At 27.7% G+C, this 22,106-nt stretch overlaps 1 long non-coding RNA gene across 2 annotated transcripts; it reads left to right on the forward strand.

Annotated features, from left to right (window-relative positions):
- The first annotated feature begins 606 nt into the window (after nucleotides 1–606).
- Nucleotides 607–22,104, forward strand: LOC139424937 (uncharacterized). 2 transcript variants are annotated; one of them, XR_011636074.1, is made up of 3 exons: nucleotides 607–6,360; nucleotides 7,834–12,996; nucleotides 15,226–22,104. It is a non-coding gene; the product is annotated as an uncharacterized lncRNA (long non-coding RNA). The 2 variants fall into 2 exon arrangements; XR_011636073.1 differs by having other exon boundaries at nucleotides 607–12,996.
- The last annotated feature ends 2 nt before the right edge of the window (nucleotides 22,105–22,106 follow it).

A 22,106-nucleotide genomic window follows, 5' to 3' on the forward strand; every position in this document is an offset into this window, starting at 1 on the left:
TCGTATTTAATAATATGACAAACTGCTTTTTTGATGCCTGAAGGCCTGCATTTGAAAAATTTTCAAAAATTTGTATTTACACTCAAAGATTTAAAATAATTTTTAATGTAATAGTTATTTTATAAATGAGTTAGTTAAGTTTGTAGTAATTCTTGGTCAGAGTACGCGATCGTAAAAAAAAATTTAATATGTTATTTTTACATTAAAGGGACATTATCTTTATTTATCATACAAATGCAGTTTCTGTCTCAGCAATAGTTTTCTTTTTATTACTACTTTATGTGCTTTGCCAATGTCATAATTGTATATAATTAATCCTTTTTTATTACTATTAATAAAAAAAATCTTCAATGTTCTGCTCATTGACTTAGTTATAAGATTAAAATTTTAAATAATTATCAAATTATTGCATTATTTTTTGTTACATTATAGCTATCTATAAGTTTTCAAATGAACTAATATTCATAATTCTAGATTGACTAAATATACTGTGCCTCTCATGCTAATTTTGTAGTTGATATATAGTTTATGCAGTTCATGCACTGTAACTATTCTAATTATATTAATTTTCTTTTGTGTTTCTTATTTTTAGAATTTCTGGATAAACCAAAGCCTTTTCACTGTCAATTCTGCAATTATTCGTCTCATTATAAAGGAGATGTCAAAAGGCATGCTCGTACGCATACCGGTGAAAGACCTTTTTCGTGTACTATCTGTGGAAAACGATTCACCCAAAAATCTTCAATGCTGCGACATGCACACACACATTTTTGTTAAAAAAAAGTTGTTTTATGTACCATCATTTTATTTTTATACACTGGAGAACCCAAAACTTTTCCTATGGCCTCAAATAATTTAAATATATATCGTTCAATATGATGTCATACACTGATATAATCCTACAAACAGCTTGCTGGAATGTAGGCATATTGTCACGGCATCACTTGAACTAAGCTGTCTGTTTTCCTATATTGTGACCCTAAATATAATTTTATTAATGGTATTTTTACTAGTAATTTTTTTAAATTGCAAGGTAGATTAAATTTTTTAAGTTTAAAAACCTTTTCCAGAAAATTTTCTTGCTGTGCTACTAGTATTTATTATTTTTTCATACTTATAACAAAATATTCATTTAAAGTTCCATTTCATTTAGTTTCCATAATTCAATAGCTACTTCTACTAACTATTCTTATGAGCTACTAATATTACATTTTTATTAAACATGAATTAAAATAGTTTGTTTTTCAGTTAATTTCTTTATTGTTTAGCTTAGAATCATGTTCAATAATATTTTTGTGACATGGATACCCCCTCCCCCCCGTTGTTAAAAAAATAGAGACCATTTGCGATGTTTAACAGATTTTGTCTAATATTTAAAAAAATTGGGAAATAAAAGTTGTTAAAAAAATAGCCTATGTCTGCCTTTTTAATCACTGAAATTGCTTTATCTCTCCCATTTTGCATCTTAAAAATTTATTCAAAAATAATGCATCAATTTTAATGAAAGTTTTTGTGAAAAATATTAGTATTTCTTTATATTGACTTTAAATGAAATTAAATTCCTTTGTATTACAATATAGACAGAATTTTTAATTTATCAATAAATTTATTCCCAAAATTAACAATAACAATATTGAGTTTAAAAACTCAACTTTATTTTTAATATTAAAAATTGATAAATATTAAAAAAAGGAAAGTATACTGTTTGTAATAATTACCAAACATATGGACTAATTAAGATTGCAGTAAATGTTGGCGAGAGTATGTAAGCATAAAAGGTTTCAATTCTTTGTTCTAAATTTTTACATTGTTGTGATAATATTTTAATATATTGTATGAGAGCAATTACTATTCTCTCCTGAAGGTTTCACTTTTACGCATTGCACTATTACTTTGTAATTATTGCTATATATAGATGTTTCTTCATTTGTACTGTTTGTCTAAGATAGATACTCTGCCAGACATTCGTCTGGAGCTGTGGCGGTGACTATGGTAACGAGGTATGATTATTTTAAGTAGGGGTGCGTGGTCCCTCTCTAGGACTGGTTTCGGAAGAGAAAAGGAGACCTCTTCATCGAAGCTAACCTCCCTAAAATGTTCTCTTCTTGTTTCTATAGCATCAGACTGCGCAGACTTAGTATCGGTCAGAGTACCAAACTTAGACAAACAGTATGTGTCAATGTAAATATTTTCATCATTCTGTTTATTAGCTTAATCAATAAGAATTTAAACTACTGAATGTATATCACTTTCTCTTTTTTCATTATTAAGCTATTTTATTGTAGTTTTTCATGAGTTGTTTAACTAACCAATGTTCATACCTAAATATACTATGGCACTTATTTATTTTTCTTAAATTTTATGCAGTCCATAGACTTGTCTACTCTAATCATAGAATTTTCTTTTGTGTGTTTATTTCTTTAGGACTTCTACGGAAACCAAAGCCTTATCACTGTCAATTATGCAATTATTCATCACATTATAAAGGAGATGTCAACAGGCATGCCCGTACGCATACTGGTGAAAGACCTTATTCTTGTAACACTTGTGGAAAAAACTTTACAGCAAAGTCCTCACTGATGCGCCATTCATACATTAATCATTGAGAGAATTTTTGTGTTCTTAATGAAAAAACTCTCATAGATTCCAGTTTCATTTTTCAAAATTTTATAAATTCATTTTTATTTATGGTAATTTTTTAGATTTGAAAAAAAATGCAAAAAGACATGTTTTGTGATGTTATCTCATGATTTTTATTTTATATCCGTCGTCGAACAGCGGACCCAATTTTGGGTTTACGACTCCTGGTGTTCAACTAAGTAGCGTTGTAATTTTGAACCAATCCAGAAGACAAGGAATCTCCTGGATCAGTACCCCCAGAGGTTTGATTTGCTATGGGAACATGGAGGACTTTAAGACTCGACAGATTTAATGTGCATCCGTCACCATTTACTACAAGAGGAGTCTTCGGCTGGCCTGGGATGGAACCCACGAACTCTTGGACTTGGGTCCAGTGCCCTACCAACCAGGCTATCCCGGCCGTTATCTCATGATTGTGATTACCACTACAACTGATTTTATACTTGTGCATATTTGAGCATTGCTTCCTTGAGTAATATGTGAGAAAACTGGCTTTCTTTGCTAACAGTTAAAGAGTTGTGTGTTGTTCAAGCGTTGTGCCTTGTTGTTCAATTTTATTTTAATATTCACAAAGAATACTCATAAAAAATTTCTTCCCAAATGAAGTCTAATGATTGGAATAAATAATTATTTGACGTTTCTCATTTATGTATTTTATAAAGTTTATTTAGCTATTTGATTGATAAATGTTTATATATAAATGTATACATACTGATTAATTTACATTATTTATACATCTTTAAAATCTTGATTTGCTCAAATTTTGCATTTTAAATATCATTAATATCATTTTCCACATTAATTGATTGAATGTTTGCTTTCAAAAGAATCGTTTTTCTGTAATTGTGCATTTTAAATGCTGAAAAAAATTAAATTTCAGTTAAAAAGTTTTTAAAATTGTTCATAAAAGGTAGAAAAAGCATTTTACTTTCTTCATGTTAACGTACCAAAAATTACATGAACTCAGTTTATTTTTTATTAAGTACCAAATTAATCTCTTTTTTCCATTTTAATCAATAAAATGTGTTCTATTGAACCTATATTTACCATTTTTAAAATTTTAAGAACTTTCAAATTTGGTTACAAATTGCTGCAACTAGGTTTAGTTGAATACATTACAATGAATGAAATAAATCAAAATCATTCAAAAATATTAATTAGTAACTTAAGGAATAAAGAGATTGAGTTCACATAATTCTTCCTTTATTAACTTGGAAATTCTACCTTTTCTATCTATAAAATATAATATCTTATAAGCTATACAAAATTAATTTTAGAATATAAACTCGAAATACATTACATTTTCTTTAATTTTAGTCTGTATAATGACGAAAATGTGATTTGATGTTAAATAAAACTACCATATATTTCCAAACATAAGACGAAAAGTTTTGGAAAGCTTAAGTTGGGGTGGATCAGCTTATAATCTAATCTGCTAATTTTGAAAAACTCCACACACACAACGCCAATAAAAATTCTTTTTCATTGATCGAGTATTAGAGTTAAATCACTGAATATCATGAAATGGCTCATATGAAACATATAAATTTATAAAATAACGCATTTGAAAAGAAAAGACGAAAAAGAAACGCATAGAAATGTCAATAGCAAAAGAATATTATTTTATTAAGACTTCTATCGCACTTTTTTCGTCATAAAACCGCAAATGAGCGCCACAAGTTTAATATGATACTTTCTGAGTTTAGATGCTCTTTCTCTGTTATTCTATGATTTACTTGAACTTTTTGTCAAACAATTTCCTGTTCACATCAATCAGGACTAGTAGGTTAAAAGACTTAAAAAGAAGAGAAGGGAAAACTGAAGTAGGAAGAAAATAATTTGTGGAACTTTCGATGGATTGTTATTTCTGGCCAAATGTAAACAAATAAATTAAGATGGTTAGATAGTCTGAAGGGGAAGTTGAAAATTACCATTATAAGTTGAAATTTACCATTAAAAGTTAGCTCTTTTTTTATCAGCTTAAATGGGATTTGAATTTTGGGTCAATTTTCAAAGAAAAAACCTCCCTGCTTATGATGAACTTATATTTGAAGATAGACCATAATTTCATTTATAAATGCTTTAAATTATATCGAACTCCCTTGAAAGGTTTTACTTCTAACTCAAACTATACTACTAAGAATAATATCAGTTTTTTTAAACTTTAGGATTTTTTCGGTAATAGGGCATTGACATTACGGCTATGTTACAAAATGTAACTTTTACTAACTTTTTTTTTTACATTTTAGGATTCCCGAAAAAAGTCAAGTTACATCATTGCCAGTTTTGCAGTTATTCATCCTTAATAAAGACAGACATAATCAGACACCATAGAACACATACTGGTGAAAAACCATTTTTTTGCTCATCCTGTGGTAAACGTTTTGCACAAAAGTCTCATATGCAACGCCATGCAATAACTCATCTTTACAAGTAATCATCATAAAGTTTTACTCTGTTATATACATGGTATATAACATGCTTTGGTTTACCTAAATGAGATTAAAAACCTTCTACACTTCATTGACAGATAATTAGGAGAACTGAATATGCCAAGAACTTGAGAATGTGTAAATTATATGAAAAGCATCATTGAAACCTCATATGAAATAAAGTTTAGATAATTATTTCTGTTTACTCATTCTCAGATCATTTCTGTTTACTCAAGTTTGAAATATTATTTAAACAAAGCACTTAAAGCCGATGAATAAAATAAAAGTTTTTGCAAACTATACTTTAAGTTAAAGTTTTACAATGATTGTAATGTTTCATCTATGTGGGTTCTTCTGCTAAAGATGTGCATTGTTACCCCAGCAAATATACAGTCAAACTCGTTTGTGACAAGATTGTAGATATTAAGACTGGTTAACTACCACTACGATTATTAAACATCAATTCACTAGTATATAAGACATGCTAGCTCGATTTCATCTTGGGGTACATTTTGATATATGACGATTTACATTGTCGATGACACTCTCCCCACGTTGGTGATCTATGGATGTGATATGAACTTACCTACAACGGAAGTAACTGTTAACTTGCTATATGTGACTGTGTCATCGACCTCCTTACGCTGTTGCTTCTCAATCTCATCTAGGCACAACAAGATCCTGCACACACTCGACTTCTAATAGCAACACAAAAGGGACCATACACATAACCGAGAACTTAATACAGCTCTCACCACAAGCGCTCAAAATCCAGTGAACTTAATACAGCTCTTATCATTGTCGATAAGACTCTCCCCACAAGATATATAGTCAAATTGCTGTACTGGTTTAAAAACTTGGTCAGATTCATACAACTTGAGGTGCATGTCACGAACATTTTTTTATGATAGAAATGTACTTGATTTCCCAGAAAACTGCACATCCTCCGATGTGGACGGTGCTGGTTTAATTGTTTTTTCTTCATTGTCAAATTTTGTGTTTCACAATTATTTTTCCAGGAGCATGCATGCAGACACAAAAGCATCAGTAAATATACAGTCTATTCAATTGTTTGCATAGCAACATCATCTGTTAGTCATCACATTTATGTGTTTTATGGCATGATATATAAGACACTTAACATTGTTCATCTATAAGTTTTAAACTAAATGAAAACTGAAATGCAATGAACTGTCAGATGCTCGTTATATGAAAGCTTTAATAAAATTAGATTCCTAGAAGTTCAGGAAAATTCTTCATGGAATTTGAGTTGTGCTTACAATAACAGGTTATGTATAAGCTTTTTAATATTAAATGAAGTATTTATTAACCCAGGTTATCATTAAATGAGGGCTTATATATATATATATGTATATATATATATACATAAAATTTTGTTATATCCTATACTGATTATTCAATAATGTGCAGTTGTAAAATTTAGTAGTAGAATTTATTTCTATTTCTAAGAAATGTAGAAATTGTATATTTTTTATGTGAAAAATAAAGATAAAAGTATTAAATATTTATTCAGCTTGTCCTTTCTAAAGCTTATGATGACTATAAAGCTGTTATTAAAAAGCTGTTTCGTCTGAAAGCTAGCTGATATGAAGCCCTATTATTATCTCTGATATTTACTTATGTATTGAAATTTTTAAAATATTTTTATATATATATATATATTTTTTTTAAATGCTGAACACTGCTATGTGAAAACATGCACATTTGAAAACAAAAAAATTATGTTATTTACCTAGAATTTTAAAACCTTACATTTTTTTATTACACATTTTTAAAACTGTCTAATATTATTTGTAAACTTAAGAATGTTCAACTATTAAATATCCCATGTTTACATTTAAACTTGAAAACAATCGACTTAATGATTTTTTGAATTGATTTTTTAAAAAACTTCAACATTTTTATAACTTTTTATTACACCTTTTTTTATCTTTAATTCTTGGAGCAAAACCTCAAATTTTGCTTTGTATTCCAATATAAGTTTTCTTTCATAATGCTGTAAATGTTTTGATAAATGCAATGCTTTGTGGAAGAATAAATTTTTTAGATTTAAGAACAAGTTATTTTAATTTGCTGATAAAATATCTTAATTTTTTCGACAGAGTTTTTAAGCAAAATAGTTTTCATTGTTAAATTGTTTTTGTAAACAGGATCCTGAAATGCCTGTACATTCTAAAACTGACTATCTCAAAGTCTTTTAAATATCACCTACTTTCAAAATGAGGAAATAAATTTAAGTTTTTACCATCCACTATTTTTCAATTTTCATTAAAATGTATTTCTTCCGATCTGTTTTGACCCATTGGCGGTTAAGGAAATGGGCAAAATTGGGAGAATGTTTCTCCCCTACACACAGTTCCCCTATCAGTTAACATGGGAAAACCGGTTTTGCTATGCAGAGAAGACTGCAGGTTAAAATGCGACTTTTTACGTGCCGAACCATCAGTGGGTTAAAGTCTCAATTATATTATAACAGAAAAATAAGCTATTATTTCTGAAGATTTTCAACATTAGATTCTAGAGTTTAATAATGAGTAAATGCTCATGATTAGACTCAAATAAATTTAAATAACTTTTGACGCAAATGCTCTAGAATTGAACTATAGTTTGTTTCAGCTGCCTATTACATATGTTTATATGTTCTCAATTTTAAAAATAAAAAGAATGAAATATAGATGCTGCTTCACTTGAAAATTTTCAAGAATTTAACTGAAAATTAAAGCTATATTTTTTTTTCTAGATATCAATTCCCTATACACATTATTGGAAGTTAATATTCCTGGTAGCAGTTCAACTTATAGTACCCAACTGTGCAATGTGTGCAAACATGCTACACATAACAAAGCTGACATGTTGAAGCATTTAAAAACACATAAAATTATGCTTAGCCTTTTTGTGTGTAAAATCTGCGGTGCAAAACTCACCAGTCGGTGTAATTTGCGTCGCCATGAAGCTAGACACTGGATGAGAGATATAAAAAATCAACAAAAGTAACACTTGTGGTTGAGGATTAAAAAATTTTCATATTCATTAATAATTCCAACATTAATTTTGCTTACATTTTATTTTATTTTTTTAAATTGATAAATTTTGTGTTTTGAAACCCATGTTGTTTTTTAATAAAATATTATTGTATTATTTTTTATTTGATATGATGCTAATTTTAATGCAAATGTAGGAATAAGCGAACTGCACAAGACAAAACCTGTCTAATTTTGGTTATAAAACCATTGACTACTTGTTGCTGATCATAAGCGAAGATGTTTTTGAATATCTGGTGTGTTTTTTGGAAAAAAATTCAAATCATTCATGAGATATTTAGTTACTGTATTTCATTGCTATAACTTTTAAGTGAATATTCTTTCATATATATTATCTGCCGGATTTTTTTAGTAATAACTGTTCTTATTTGTAGAATCTTTGTCAAAAATAAAGTGAAAAACATACATGTTAGGGTTTCAAATTGATATTTAAGCTGGAACGAAACAAAAAAGTAATGAAAATTAAATGAGAATGAAACATCAAAATCTGTTTTATTTGCAAAGGATAAAGAAGAGATGAAAATCATCAAAGCATATCCAAGCTTCATCAGGCAATCAAACTGGTTTTGATATTTTTCATTCCTACCTGCTCACTTTTGATTTGACAGGTTTAGATATAATTTTTATTTCTCTCTTGCCAAAATATTAATTTGTTGTGCCTGTTTATTTTTCTTTCATTTTGAGAAATGTTCTAGACTTAAATATGTATCTATTGAGGCCTTATGGAACACTCCGTACGTTAATTTTTTCAATAAATAGGATGAAATATAGTAGCTTTATTTTGATAAAATTCAGCATTTTGGCATACTCAATAAGGTTTTATTGTCTAACACGTGTCTTTTGTGTGTATCTTATTCTATTTCTGCTTCAATACATATTATTCTCACTTTAAATATGTTTGTGTAATAATTGCAATTTTTTATTACATAAAATTAAAACTAATGTTATAAATTTGGCAATAATCAATACAGTAAGTCTAAGAGGAGGAGACAATACAATGAATGCAGTTCTCCTGATAACAATACAATGAATGACTCTAAAAGCCAAGAGTTGATATGGCCTTTCATGTTTATGAATTAAAATAAAGTTAATTTTACTAGCTATTAAGAAAATTTTAAATTTTATGATCATTTGAATTTAAAAAAAGAAATAATACTTTATTGTCTGTTGATACAAACTTAATGTTATGACCAACACTTCTAATTAATACCTGGATATAAAAAATAAAATCAAAACTTTTTAAAAAACAGATAATTATATCAAATATAAGATCTTAAATTTCTGTATATTAGAATTTTATTCAAAAAAATATCAAATGAGAAGTAAGGTGATCAATAATATAACAGATTTATGTTTTAAATCTGTTATGTTTATCTTGTTCTAGGCAGTATATATCTACAGTGTATATTTTCTATAAATAATATACATTAACTTTCTAATTTTTCCGAATTTACATAACCTTATCATTATTTTTATTTTTTTTTACTTCATAATGCAATCAACTGCTTTTGTTTAGAGTGCGGTTTTGAGTAATCATTTGGAAAAGCTTTTAAAGACATCACATAACCTAAGATTCTCAAACACTTAATTCTATTTCTGCATCAATACATATAATTCTCCCTCTTAATTTGTTTGTGTAATAATTGCGATTTGTTTATTAAATATAATTAAAACGAATGTTATAAAGTTGATAAGAATCAATAACACTTTAAGGTGCAGCTTAAAAATTACAAAATAAATAAAGTATTTAGCTTTTTTTTTATATTGAAATAAAATTTTCAATTCAATTTTATTTTTCGATTGATTTTGTTCTATTAAATATTTTTTAATTAACTAAAAAGAATTTTACTTTAATTTTTAAGATTTAGTTTATAAAAATGAAATAAACTTAATATTTAGTCTCAATAGTTAACTTAGAAGAGCAAAAAAAGAAAAACCATTGCCTCCTTTCTACTGTTTGTTGCTTTTTGTTTTTTATTACAAATTTAAAATTTATTAAAAGTGTTAAATTAATGTAGGTTGTATAGTTTCTGACAAATGACATTTTAAAAAAACTTACTATTTAAACAAAAGTGGCATTTTAAATTCTTATCCCTCTCCTCAGCAACCCTTTAACTATTTTAGTACACATTTAATATTTAAAAATTATTGAATTTGATGTGTTGTAAAAATTATTAAATATCTTGATTCAAAAAGTATGATGAAATTGTCACTAAATTGAAAACTTCTTGAATTGAGCTATTCAAACTATGATGACTTCAACACAGAGAGAGAGCAGTGTGCTATGTGTAAAATGTATAACTATATCCCATTACATTAGATTTTATTGCTTACTTTTTTTATTTATTTCTTTTTTTTGTTCTATTTAAATAACAATCTAAGATATAAATTTTTTGTTTTAATTGTATAATGAAGGTAAATGCTCAAATTACATTGTGCAAACATTGCATTATAAGAAAAAATTATTTGGAAAAAATCATTTAAATCTTTATAATGAAATTGTTCATCATTAAGTTTTAGTTTAAGCCTCTTAAGATTTTGTGTTACAGTTAATTTTCTTTCATTTTAGGATTCTGGAAGAGTATAAAAATTCAACATTGCCAATATTGCAACTTTAAAACGCATAAAACAGCAGCCATGAAGAGACATAATCGAACTCACACTGGTGAAAAGCCATTCAAATGTCTTACCTGTGGAAAATGCTTCTCACAAAAGGCTAACATGCAACGCCATGCAATAATTCATTTTTCATAAGAATGATTAGGACTCATTAAGTCAAATGTATCAATGTTATGACCAATTTAAATAAATTTCGTAATTTAAATATAAAGATCGAGGAATTTAGATTCATAGTTGTTATGAAGTGAAATTTGTTTTAAAAATTGCTGTCAGTATTGCAAATTTTGACAATTTTTAAAGCAGCTTTCACTTTGCATCATGAATTTTCCACTCTTAGAAATTTTTTTACATGCGTAGAAAATGCTTCTCACAAAAGGCTAACATGTAACATCATGCAATGATTCATATTTTCATAAGAATGATTGGCATTCATTAAGTCAAATGTATCAATGTCATGACCAACATAAATAAATTTTGTAATTTAACTGTTAAGATGGAGGAATTTAGATTCATAGATCTTCTAACGTAAGATTTGTTTTAAAAATTACTATCAGTACTGCAACTTTAGACTTTTTTAAAAGGGTTATGGATTTTTCACTGTTAGAAACTTTTTTACCTCTGTAGAAAATACCTCTCACAAAAAGTTAATATGAAATTTCATGCAATGATTCATATTTTCAAAAGAGTAATCAAGACTAATATAGAGTGAATCAATGTCATGACTAATAATTTATTTTAATACAAACATTTTAACATATAGGTGCTCTATGTTAAGATTTGTTTCAGTTAAGGCAATCAGTGTTGAAACCTTAAGCAATTTTAATGGCAGCGTTCATGAGGCACTTTTAAATCTAAAGATTCTAGTTTTTAGCCTTTTGTAGGATTTTTGTGTTTTTAAAAAACTGAAGCTTATGTGAGATGGAACTTGGTGAAATTAAAAAAGTTATAAAAAATAATAAGAGAAGTCAGTAACATGAGTTATGACTGTCATTTTATTTGATGTGCTGTTAATTTTAATTTAATCTGTATTACAAATTTATGTTAAAAAGCAAACTACTCTTTATTATCTTATGATGAATAGTTAGACCAAATGAAGTCAAAATACATCTTCGGTAATCATTATAAATCTTCATCACATAATAGGGACATTAATCAGGAATTGTTTTTAAAGTTTATTTTAAATATTTGTTTTTAAAGTATAAAGACCTGTATTTAACTTACTTTAAAAACTTTGGATGCTCTCTTGTGTCTTTGAAAATTTGTCTTGACAATCTTTGTAACTTTCACCCCTGATTGAATCTATATTAAGTTTTATATGTTGCATCTCCCTAAAACCTAATTGAGAGGTTAAATACAAAAACAATTTGTTTATGAGATTGAGAAAAAACTGTAAAAGATAATATGTTTAGTTAGTTTTATTGATCTATTTTACAAACAGGTGGAGACTGACGTTATTCAAGGTAACTCAAAATTCGCCTGGCAATTTCAAAGGGGTGATAAAAAAACTTAGGAAGATAAAAAAAATTATCATTGAGCAATGGGTTCGCAAAGCATATTAAAATGGTGAAAATCGCTAGAAACGCAGTCTCTGAATCTATAGAAAGATATCATAGTGTGGAGTGTCGTTGCTTCGATCAACATCACAAGTACACTTGGAAACTTCAAACCTGTCAGGGTATCATTTTTATGACCTTGAAACTGTGAAATTCCATATGTCAGCTGCTGCCATCTCAACAATTTTTACACTTATTAATGAAATAAATCATTTTATAGTTAGCTAGTTGGTACTATCTTTTGTAGCTTTTTTTTTCCATCATGATTTTGAAACCTGCAGGGGTTTCATGATTTCCGTTCTTTCAACGTGGTTTATGTCACTGTGCTCTTTAGTATGGTTTCACCCCTTTTATGTTTTCATCACATCTCTGAATTTGGCGTTTGAATATCAGTACACCTTGTATCTATGCCTGGTTTTTGTTTGAATAAAGAAAGATATAATTCAGCCTGTCAAAAAAGCATTAAGAAAGGAAAATTTTTAATCAACTGTTTCTTTTACCCCTTCACTTCACTTCGTCTATTCAATGACTCCTCAATTAAATTAGTTAATATTACATATTGCAGATCAGTACATTATCTTTTGTCCAATTGATATTCTTTGAGAAGCTTTTTCTTGAGTTGACTTGAGAATTTTTTGCCTTGTACCAAAAATTTATTGCAGTGAAAAATCAATGTGAAATGACCTGAGTGTCAGTATTAGCTATAAATATTTTAAGCTTATTTTTAGGTTTGAATTTTATTATTGCCATTCTGTAATAGACCTTGTAAACAAATATTTCAAAAATTGTCTCTCAAAATAAATTTTTAAACTAGCTCTTCATGAACTTGGTTGTGTTACTTCACTTTTATTACTTTTTGACTCATAAATTTTAAATTGTCAATATTATAAGATTATATTATGCAAAAACTCGTATACATGATTTCTGTAGTCATAGAGTAGTCAAATTATAATCACAAGGATAAATTGATGACTTTCATACTTTTTTTTACATAATTATGCAGCATTCTTTTAAAATTTAAATAAATTCAAAAAATTTTATTCACAAAATGACCCGAAGGTCACTATCATAACAATTTATAGCTTCTCTAATATTTTTCTTGATTTTATAAAAAAATGCTCTTTGTGTATTATATATCTACAAATTAATGCTTTTTATATTTAGCTAAAGGATTTTGTATTTATGATTATGGAAGTCATGTGGGTTTTGTGTTTTAATTTAGTGGTTAATTTTTTTTTTATAAATAAGAACAAATATGAATTGAACTAAAACTAAACTCAGCGGCACGACAGCTCTAGAGGGCCAGGCCTACTGTGCCCATCTCACCTTGGGCTCTGGGGTGCAGAAGCAGATGTTCCGGTCAGGTGGTCAGCCGAACGCGGAACCCCCAGTGTTTAGTTCCCAAGCATGCTTGGTACTCATTTATCGACCCACTGAAGGGATGAAAGGCTGAGATTACCCTGCCCGGCCCAAATAAATGATATGAATTGAAGCAATGATAATTATCTTGCATTACATTATATATTTCGCATTAAATTTATTATTAAAAATGTTACAATGTGAGATGCTTAATTTTTGATAGGTTTTTAATTGCAATGTTCCTCATGTGACACTATCATGATGCAACAAAAAAATTGTAATTTTTGTTGATTAAATGTTAATGGTGGTTTTTTTAAAGTTTTTTGTGCTTTTAGTTGTTAAATAAATAATTGGTGTGATTACCAAACCATAAAAACATTGCCAAAAATGTCACATTTTCTTATCAACTAATTTTTTCATTTTATTTTATTGTTCTTTACATTTTAGAAATTGTAAATGTGAACCATTTATTTAAAAATATAAAATAATTTGTTTTACACAAATTAATATTTTGTATTTTGAAAGGTAGAATTATATCATTGTCATACTTTCACCTACGAGATAACACATATTCAATTTTTTTGAACCCTTCAAACTTATATATGTATTTAAAAACAATAAGGCAACTTCTATTTCAGCAAAACTTACTAAGATTTTGAGTTATTTTCAATAATAGGCTGTCAATAGTAATAGAAGGACGTGAAACTGCCCTTGTATATTGTTTAAAAAAGTAATCTGTTTATTCAACAAATTCCATTTAAGGCTTGTGATGACTAAAAGTCTTGTTATTACTTATTTGTCTGAAAGCCAATATTTATTTCTTGAATTAGTCATGTTTGCTCAAAACTTTTATATTAGAACAGAATTTTCTAATTCCTTGACAAGTTATGTGTCTAATTCTCCCTTTTTGCCTGATACCATGTTAATTCTGTGTGATACTCAAAAATTGTTGGTTATTATATGATACTAAGGGATTGTTCTTTGTATTAACTTCACTTAAAAGTTTCTCTGCTGATCCCACGCCAGCAGGTGATGAAATTCTTCCTAGTAGTTATATCAGTTAAGTGATTGGACGATGCATATTATCATCCAACTGTTTTTGCAGAAAATATATTTTCTCCTAACAATAACATATTGTTCATTGAAATAAACTTACTGCGAATTTTAAAAACTAAAATAGTTGTTAACGAAAGGCTTTATTTTTTTATCCACTACCACTTTTCAATGATAAATACAGCATCAGCATAACAACCAGTTCTCGGCTGGCAGTGAATGTGTTAAATAAAATAAATAGGTCGAAGAATCTGATCTTTTGTATGGATCTGATATACCTACTGTAATATGATTTATTTAAACAGAATCTGATTTTCAATGTTGCAATTCTAAATTAGTATTGTAGTAATTCATATATTGGGCATGAAAAAAATTTTTTTTTATTTCTTTTAAATAAGGAGCAGAAAACTGTTTACTGTATAATATTTTTCCTTTAAGTGTGTTATATGTTATTTTTAGTTAGACATTTCTGTATCTTTCTAATCAAAATCTTATAATTTGTTGCAGGATTCATCAGAAGGTGCAAGATTCACCGTTGTCCTCTTTGTAGCTACATCACACCGATAAAATCTCATCTGGTTTATCACCTCAGAACTCACTCCGGAGAAAAGCCTTTTTTGTGCGAAACTTGTGGAAAGTGTTTCGCACAAAAAACTAATTTAACTCGACACAAATTAAGTCATAATAATAGCCCAAAGAAGTAATTTGTATTTAAGCCAGGTTAATCGTTTAATTTTCTCTTCTTTTTTTTAGGATGATAAAAAATTTTGCTATGATTGCTTCTAATTCCTATTTATTCAATTTGTAACAAAGATGACTGTTACAGAACTCTCTCATTCCCATGTAGGGCATGAGGGAAAATTTTTCTGTTGTGACAAAAAAAAACTTAAATATAATTTCTTTTAATTTTGCACTGTTATTAAATACTATTTGTAAGTCTGTATGGGAAAAAAATTTGTTTTATCTCTTTAAAAAGTTAAAAAAATCATGATCATGGAGATATAGGATCATGAATCATCATGATCTAATTAACATGATCGCTTTTTCTATGCACTACTTTTATTCAATAGGTTTTATGCATATATTAATTTTAAAAAATAAATGATTAAACTTCTAAATACAATTGAGATTATAATTATTGAGAAATCTTATGATTTGTATCATAAACTAAGAGATCTCTTATTTTTTAAGGAGAATTCTGTAAAATATGGTTTTCAAAAAGTTTTTAAAATTGAAATTGAACCATAATTATTCAGCAGTTTCGAATATGTAAAAAAATACTTGGTTGGTACAATGTTAAGTCTATTGAAGCATAATTTATTTTAAACAGGCAAACCTTAGTTTTAAAGAGCAATACTTTTTTGATTTGAAAACTTTCCATAAACTTCTAACACTCTAGCTTTGCTAATCCCTTCTTGGAAAAATACATTCATCATTGCAAAAACAACTGCAAGTTAGTGTGAGTCATAAATTCAGCAAACATGTGAACTTTTTTCAAAAGCAGAGACGCAAATGATGATGTTTTTACGGCCATGACTCTGTTTCGAAGAGTAATAGCACAACAAGGACAGACGGCTCAAAGCCAAAATATTAACTTCTTTTATACTGTACAGAAATAAAAAATAAAGTTGGTATTTTATTTATAATTTAACAAGTATGTATGAAAATTTTTTGCATTTTTTATGAACACTCTGTTTATCGGGAGCAAAGATTGTGCTTTTTACTAGTGACTTCAACTGTAGTTACTTTTTAAATCTGTTAATCTGTGTTAAATGCATTATTAGTGACACTTTATTAGGATTAACTGCTCAAGTAAAGTAATTTTGATTTTTTTTATCAATTTTGATTACTTTAACTTGAATTTTTTGAATAAATTTGAAAGTTACAAGTTTTTATGAAAGATATTTTAATAAAACTTGACAAAAAATTTTATTTTATATACCTGACTTTCATTTTTGTCTAAGTAATGTGGATTAATTTTTCGAAAAAGTGCAGCTCTTTAACATTCTGTTCATGGTAGGTTTATAATGTTTATTTGGACACTTTTTAATGGATATCAGCAAAAACGTTTTTGAAAAAGTAGTTTGATTTTGTTTCCTTTCTCTTTTTATGTATTGATAATTTGCAGAGAGTTTGAAAAAAATAAAAATAGATTAAGAAGTGATTAATTGTTTCTTGATTCTTACTTTACAAATTATTTTTATGTGTTTCACAATTTCATTTGCATGCATTTCTGTTTATCTAATTTGTTTAATATTTTTAGAAATGCAGAAATTTTCATAATCTCCATTATATATTAATATTTTTGTTTCATATATATTTCATAAGTTTTGAATACCATAATATATTTTATTTTTGTAAAGTATCTAAACACTTACTATTTGTCACTTGAAGTAAGTTTATTTTTTTGCATTCTGTTTTTAGTTTAACCATCAAGAACTAAACCTAAATCAATGTTTCTCTTTAACCATTCATTTGACTATGAATAAAAATATAAAAATGTTCATATTTTTAACATTATTTCATTTATATCAGTCTAATTTGTTTTTTTAAGCAGATTGCAGATTACTCTTAGTATATATATATATACACTACCGGTCAAAAGTTTAGACTCACTTGTATTTATTTCAAAATTTTCAAAAATAGTTAAATGTTTCTGACTTAAACATATAATTTATCAAACATAATCATAAACAAACATCTCAAAACTCTGTTTTCTTTTAAAACTGCTCATTATTTTTTCATTTTGTATCTATTCTGTAGTTGATAACGAAATGAACGAAAGTGCATTCTTAGTTTATAAACAATTTACTTTTCATCTTCTTTCATGGGGTTAATTATAAGTTATGTTCATGTACATGATAAATTTTAAATATTGATATAATAGCCTTAATTAGCCAGAATAACTGGTATATATTAAAAACAAAAATAAATTCTTTTTTATACAATTTATTACAGAAATATGGGTCAAAAACGAGAAATAAGTGTAGAAACATGTGCAGTTATTATTGCACTTCATGCAGAAGGTTATTCAAGTAGACAAATTGCCTCTAAAACTAATGTTTCTCAGACCACTGTTGTCAGAACTTTGCAAAGGGAGAAAGAAGCTGGCCAAAATAAGAGCCGCCAGCGATCAGCGAGACCTAGAATAACGTCCAAACGTGAGGATAAGTTTATCCGCATTCAAAGTAAGCGGCAGCAAACTCAAACAGCACCAGAAATGCGTGAGGAATTGAATGCTACTCGGCAGAAAATTGTGTCAGTATCTACTGTACAACGTCGACTTCGTGACTATGGTTTAAAAGGTTGTGTAGCTGCTAGAAAACCTCTTTTGAAAAAACAAAATAAAGTAAAACGACAGCAATAGGCTAAAAAACATGTTACCTGGTCTTTAGAACAGTGGTCAAAGGTTTTGTTTACGAACGAATCAAAATTTGAATTGTTTGGAAGCAAACGAAGGCAGTATGTTGGTCGTTTATTTGGTGAACGTATGACAAGTCAATGTTTACTACCAACTGTGAAGCATGGTGGATGTTCAGTCATGATTTGGGGATGTTTTGCTGGTGATAAAGTTGAAGATCTTATAAGAATAGAGGGTATTATGGATAAAAAATATTATCACAGAATATTGCAGTGTTACGCTTTTCCATGTGGACAGAGAATCGTTGGTCAAGGATTTGTTTTTCAGCAAGATAACGATCCAAAACATTAATCGAAATTGTGTAGAAACTACATTGCATCAAAAGAAAAGAAAAAAGTTCTGAAATACATGGATTGGCCCCCTCAATCCCCTGATATTAATCCTATTGAGCTATTGTGGGATGAACTCAATAGAAATGTTACAAAAATGAGATGTACCAATCAAATCTTTACTAGTTGCTAGTTTAGAGAATCTTTACTTAGTTGCTGGAACCAGATATCAGCTAGAACCTTACAAAAACTAATAGAAAGAATGCAAAAAATATGTGCTGTTGTGATGAAGGCTAAAGGAGGATATATCGAAGATTGCAAGATTGGACGAAATTCACAAGTTATGCATAAAATTACAGTTCTTACCATATAAGCGTACCTACATTTCTCAAAATAAGGTTAATTTAATGTAATTTTCAGTTTAAAAAAAGTCATTTTTAATTGTTATTTGTCTATTTTTAAAAATTCAAGAGTGAGTCTAAACTTTTGACCGGTAGTGTATATATTTGAACATGCAAAAGTTATAAAAATTAACATGTTAAGTGAAATCTTATCTTCTGAAAACTGACAGAGGTCAGTTGTTTTTTAAAAGCTTATTTAATATCTAGGACTAAGAAATCTATACCCAAATTATTACATAATCAAATAATTAGCATGTAGTAAGTATAAATGCTTCCCAATTTTTTTTTATTGTAATGAAAAGAAAATTTATTGCTTTGACAAAATTTTATATACTAATCTTTCATTTGATAATGTTTTTAAAACAACTTATCAAAACTAATAGATGAAATGTGAAACTTAAGTGTGAAACTTGCTTATTATTAAAACGAAAATTTACAAATTCATAAAAGATGACAATTCACTTAGTAAAATTAGAATTAATAATGTGATTACTTTTTAACTGAAAGTCTTATCTTTGTTTGTTTGAATATTGCTGCATATATTTGTCGAAAATTCCTGAAATATTGAATTTTTGATTATTGTAATAAATAAGGACTTTCTCCATTATTTAAGTATGTTGTTTTTGTAAGTTACTCTGTGAGACACTCTAAATTCCAAAATGTTAACTTAATGCTACAATTGTTAGTCTTAACTATCTTCTACAATTAATATAAATTCCACTGACCCTAATAAGAATTTTATTTATTTATATTTTTTAACTGGACACACTACCATCTTTGTTCCAGATCCTCTAATTTAGTGTTGTTTTAATTAAAATGTTACTGAAGGTTTAATTAATTCTCTCAAAAAAAGTAACTTGATAACTGAATTTTGTTCCATAAAAATTAGTGACTTTAACGCTATGGTTTTAACTTTTCTTATTAAGATATAGACACCAATATCTTCATTTTTTTATTAATTTAATTATAAATTCTTTAAATTATAACTTTTAAATTCTTTTTGATTTGGTAATGAAAATTATCTGCAATTAAATAGTATAAACATTATAAAGTATTTCAATTATAATGAGGCATAACGTTCATTGTTCTCTTATGTTATAATAATATGAAGTCTATCACAATATCATTGTGCAATGTAAAAATCATGATGGGGAGGATATTTTTAATACAAATACTTTTCATACTGCAATACTTTTTCATTCCTATATTTATTTAATTTAATTATAATTCATGAATAAATCACTTTATCTAATTTTTTTAAATCAATAAAAAATAATATAAAAAGTTTGTTTATTTTTCATTTGGTATTAATTTTAATTGCTGTTAAGTGTGTTTTGTTATTATGAATTCAACTCGTTTGTCATAGTTTTTTTAAGCAAATGTAAAAATAGCTTAATGTTGCCTTTTTTTAATAATAACTGTCATTATACTCTTTAATAACATTGAATTTTAAGTTTTTAAAATTAAGTGTTTAATTAGTTGTAATAAATTTAAGGAATTCAATATTTCATTGACTTTGGCAATGATCATACTTATTTAATGCGCTTTCTTTTCAGCAAAAATATTTTTAATTATTTAAAGCACTTAATTTTTTTATTGTAACTGGTTAGTATACTTTATAATAAACACATAAATGCTGTATAAACCATCATCAGCATTTACAAATTCATCTCGTCATTTACTGTATTTCTTTGGAATATAAATGCTTATTAGTTTCTTTTTGGAATCGAACGTCTGATTAAAATTATGCATAAAATTCTATTGGGATTATATACATTATAAAAATAATGCATGCATATTCAAGTTTTATCAAGATTATAGGCATTGCTAAAATTATGCATGCAAATTGAAATTTTATCAGAATTATTTACATTGTAAAAGTCATGCATTCATTTTGAAATTTTATCGGGATTATATACATTGTAAAAATTATGTATGCATATTTAAATATTATTGTTTAAATTATGCATGCTTTAAAAATTGAATAATATACATTAAATAAATTTTTTTTCATCAATTTCAGAATTTACTAAATTTTTCAAGATTCATCAGTGTTACTATTGTGATTACAACACTAGAGTAAAGTCTCACCTAATGGATCACATTCGAACTCACTCTGGAGAAAAACCTTTCATATGCGAGACTTGTGGAAAGTGTTTCTCAAGAAAGTCCAATATGTTGCGACATAAAATAACACACATCAGCATTGTGTATTCATAAACTCTTTTTATTTTTAAATTGCCATTTTAATCATTGCCTAATTCGTGAAAAAAAGTTGGTGAAGTTTTTAATAGGAGTTGATTATTCATCATGTATTTTTTTTTATAATATTGAACATTATTTTTAAAATAACTGAAAGTGTGTGAGTGTAGTGGCAACTGTATAAAACTTACTTAAGTTAAAATTGACAAATATGTAAATAGGATTTGATTTTTCATCACATATTTTTTATAATGTAAACATTGTTTGAATAATAATTAAAATTGAGTACGGTGACAACTATATAAAGTTCCTTAGAAGCTTCATATATAAGCAACTATATAATGCCTGGTTGGAGATTTACTCTTTTTCCATGATTCTTAGAACTTCCGTGATAGAAGGTGCTTGGTTTGATTCTAGTTTGGCGCCATCAAAATTCAACTCTTATGCACTCCTCCACACATGTAACGCCGTCACTCTTTGATAGATGGCATCACTACATTTTTTGCCTCCCTACGCAGTTTGCTTTGACATGCAAATCTAATCGACGGAGTCTCAATAAAAGTCAAGGCCAGAACTGTACTGGAAGAGCAACTGCACTCACGACCGTGTGGCATCTCAATCAATAGAAAAGCTCACTACTGTTAACAAAGCTAACTACTGATAAGTTGTTACAGGGAGAAGTGTGCCATGACAACTATGTAAAGTTTCCTAAAACATGCTGTTTGGGATTTCACACCCTTTTTCAGCATTACTAATAATTCAGTTGCAGACTTAATGGATCCTGGTTGGATCCCAGTTACTGCCAAAGAATTTCCCCTAAGCACTGCTTCACACGAGAAAATTACTTGTTTTGTGAATTATTGTTTCATGGATTGTGTTTTTATACAGTAGAGGGTATTGTCATCTCTCATCCTCTAGTTTTGTATCCGTCCTGAGGAATTTAGACTTATTAATTCTCTTTGTGTGTGACAATTAAATTTACTGTATAAGTTTGCAAAAACTTAAAACTTGTTCTGACATTTCCATTAGATTTTATTTTAGTATTTGAAGGAAACTGCCTTTACTTTAAGCAATAAAAATATTTTAATCATAATT

This window comes from Parasteatoda tepidariorum, chromosome 2 (genome assembly GCF_043381705.1).
Source record: "Parasteatoda tepidariorum isolate YZ-2023 chromosome 2, CAS_Ptep_4.0, whole genome shotgun sequence".
NCBI lineage: Eukaryota > Metazoa > Arthropoda > Arachnida > Araneae > Theridiidae > Parasteatoda > Parasteatoda tepidariorum.